The sequence below is a fragment of the Stegostoma tigrinum genome, unplaced genomic scaffold, assembly GCF_030684315.1.
Source record: "Stegostoma tigrinum isolate sSteTig4 unplaced genomic scaffold, sSteTig4.hap1 scaffold_326, whole genome shotgun sequence".
NCBI lineage: Eukaryota > Metazoa > Chordata > Chondrichthyes > Orectolobiformes > Stegostomatidae > Stegostoma > Stegostoma tigrinum.
The window spans coordinates 6,863-10,000 of NW_026728254.1; the positions used below are offsets into that span (position 1 = coordinate 6,863).

At 53.2% G+C, this 3,138-nt stretch overlaps 1 protein-coding gene across 2 annotated transcripts in view; it reads right to left on the reverse strand.

The window, feature by feature from the left end:
- Positions 1-243: 243 nt before the first annotated feature.
- The window catches only part of LOC132208233 (ankyrin-1-like), a 58,873-nt gene continuing 55,978 nt past the window's right edge, over positions 244-3,138 (reverse strand). For both annotated transcript variants that reach the window (XM_059643906.1, XM_059643907.1), the window contains one exon: positions 244-894. The gene's annotated coding sequence lies outside the window, so the exon portion shown is untranslated. The remainder of the gene's footprint in view (positions 895-3,138) is intronic.

Consider the following 3,138-nt stretch of genomic DNA (forward strand, 5'->3'; position numbering starts at 1 on the left):
GTGTGTGTGTGTGTGTGTGTCTGTGTGTGCGCGTGCGTGGGTCTGTGTGTGTGCGTCTGTGTGTGTGCATGTGTGTGTGTCTGTGTGCGCGTGCGTGGGTCTGTGTGCATGTGTGTCTGTGTGCGTGTCTGTGTGTGTGTGCGTGCATGGGTCTGTGTGCTGTGTGTGTGTGTGTGAGAGCGTCTGTGTGTGTGTGCATGCGTGTGTGCAGGGAGGCTGAAGGAGACTTGAAGCAAACGGAAATCTCACCGCAAAACCCTTTAGAGGAACAAAAATACAGGAACAGAACTCAAACGCAACAAAGCATTGTCAACGTTCAAAATAAAGATCAGTGCCGAACAAGTCCCTTTTGAAAAAAATAAAGCATTAATGCAAAACAGACAGGGTTTCTGTCCATCAGCTGCTTGTGTAACTGCCCGGGCAGGAGCTGCGATATATTGCTGTGCACTGCTGTTGCTTTTTCTTTTGCATAGTATTTAAAATGAACCAGAGGCAGCAAACAACTGTAGTGAAGACTCCAAGGTGTCAGTTCCAACTCAACTCGCGCAAGAGAGGTGAGCATTCGGGTTGGGACTGAATAGTTGGGTGGAGGGTTAGGATGCAGGAAGGGGACAAGCAAAGGTTTGGGACTGAGGGATTTCGCAGGGAGAAGGTGGAGGAGGCGTTTCTGGTTTTGGAAGGTCATCTCCTTGCTGGAGGTCCACAGGGGCCGTTCACATCCCTCGGCCAGTCTGACAGATACATGCGTTTGGCAGGTCAATCATGCGAAGTGAGGTGAGTGACTCTCGGATAGAGCTCATGCCTGTAGCCGAATGGAAGGTCTGAATTTCTTCCTCAGTCCAACCCCAGTTCCTCGACTTGTTGCAGTCACGGCTGGGCAGCGGATGCAGGGCCCTTGGGGGGGGGGGTGGGGGGAGAGAGAGGGAGAGACGAAGTTATCAAGGTTCAGGAGCGAAGATACAACTATAAAACAGGCAGGGCAGTACAGTTAGCGTCACACCCATGCAATGAGATCACAAAACCGAAACCACTGCTCCAGTCAGTGTCAGCAATCCCTCACCAAAGCACATCTCCTCTCACACTGAAGCTGAGGTATTTCACTTTTTGCAAAGGCCCTCAGTTGGAAAAGTTTCTTCCGCTCTCCAATTTTCCTAATAAACTCTTCAGCAGTTCACGGGATCAGTCGCTGAGGGGATGTGGCTTTGGGGGGAGAGGAGCGGCGTAGGGCACAACCCTGCTCTTAGTCAACCAGACACACACTCCCCCCGCATCGGGGCCCAGTGTCTCCCCCTGCCACACCAGGACCCAGTGTCTCCCCGCTGCACCGGGACGCAGTGTCTCCCCCCAACACCGGGATCCGGTGTCTTCCCACTTCACCGCGACCCAGTGTCTCCCCGCTGCACCGGGACCCAGTGTCTGCCCCCGCTGCACTGGGACCCAGTTTCTCCCCCTGCACTGGGACCCAGCTATCCCCCCTCCCACTGCATCACTGGGGTTATTGAAGGGTAGCCCCTGAAAAACAGCAAAGCCCTTTCAGAAGTGGGGAGGTGCCCCAGCTTTAAGCATTGAGGCCTGCGGTACCCCAGGACTGTGGGGAGGGCCCACTGTCTGTGTCTCTGCCCCAAATTGCTCACCCTCTCCCTCACACTTCTGTTCCGCTCACTCCCGGCCAAATATAACAGCGGACAGATTCTGCTGAACTTAGATGAGGCCAGACAAGAGAGGTTGGGTTCATCAAAGCAGATCCAAATAACATACTCTGGTGGGTTGTCAGCACCGGGCACAAGTGACTGGCATCAGAGGCTGGTGAATGGAATTGCGCCTACTAGGAGGATTCTGCTCATAACACAGTGCCCAGTTCTCAATTACTTCTCCGATGAGCAGTGCAGAGAGGAGGCACATCCGACCGGAGGGCTGCTCGCTCACCACCTCTCTCTGATTTAAACTGGCCACAAACCAATCACACACCATGCACATTGCCCAGGCTATTCTGTTCGATGTGGATGTGGAAGGATGTATAAAATGGAGATGTTATCTGACTGTGACACTGAATGGAAGACACTGTCAACTTACCTTTGCCTTAAAAGCAGACTCAACCGTTCAATCGGGGCCCAGTGTCTCCCCGCTGCACCGGGACGCAGTATCTCCCCCCCACACCGGGATCCGGTGTCTTCCCACTTCACCGGGACCCAGTGTCTCCTGCCCCCCCTGCACCAGGACCCAGTGTCTACTCCCGCACCGGGACCCAGTGTCTCCCTGCTAGCACCGGAACCCAGTGTCTCCCCCTGCTGCACTGGGACCCAGTGTAGCACAGGCTGCTGATCTGCTGGGCTGTGAAAGGCAATCTACTTCCTCACACTCAAACGCACAGCAGGACATCGAGAGATCAAAACCTGCTCTGTAAAGCTCTCGGTGTAACACTCTCCCTGTAAAACTCTTGGTGTAACACACTCCCTGTAAAGCTCTCGCTGTAACACTCTCCCTGTAAAGCTCTCGCTGTAACACACTCCCTGTAAAGCTGTCGGTGTGACACACTCCCTGTAAAGCTCTCGCTGTAACACTCTCCCTGTAAAGCTCTCGCTGTAACACTCTCCCTGTAAAGATCTCGTTGTAACACTCCCTGTAAAGCTTTCAGTGTAACACACTCCCTGTAAAGCTCTTGGTGTGACACTCTCCCTGTAAAGCTCTCGCGGTGACACTCTCCCTGTAAAGCTCTCGCTGTAACACTCTCCCTGTAAAGCTCTCAGTGTGACACACTCCCTGTAAAGCTCTCGCTGTAAGACACTCCCTGTAAAGCTCTCGCTGTAACACTCCCTGTAAAGCTCTCGGTGTGACACTCTCCCTGTAAAGCTCTCGCTGTAACACTCTCCCTGTAAAGCCCTCGCTGTAACACTGCCTGTAAAGCTCTCACTGTAACACACTCCCTGTAAAGCTCTCAGTGTGACAGACTCCCTGTAAAGCTCTCACTGTAACACACTCCCTATAAAGCTCTCGGTATAACACTCTCCCTGTAAAGCTCTCAGTGTGACACACTCCCTGTAAAGCTGTCAGTGTGACACACTCCCTGTAAAGCTCTCGCTGTAACTCACTCCCTGTAAAGCTCTCGCTGTAACACGCTCCCTGTAAAGCTCTCGGTGT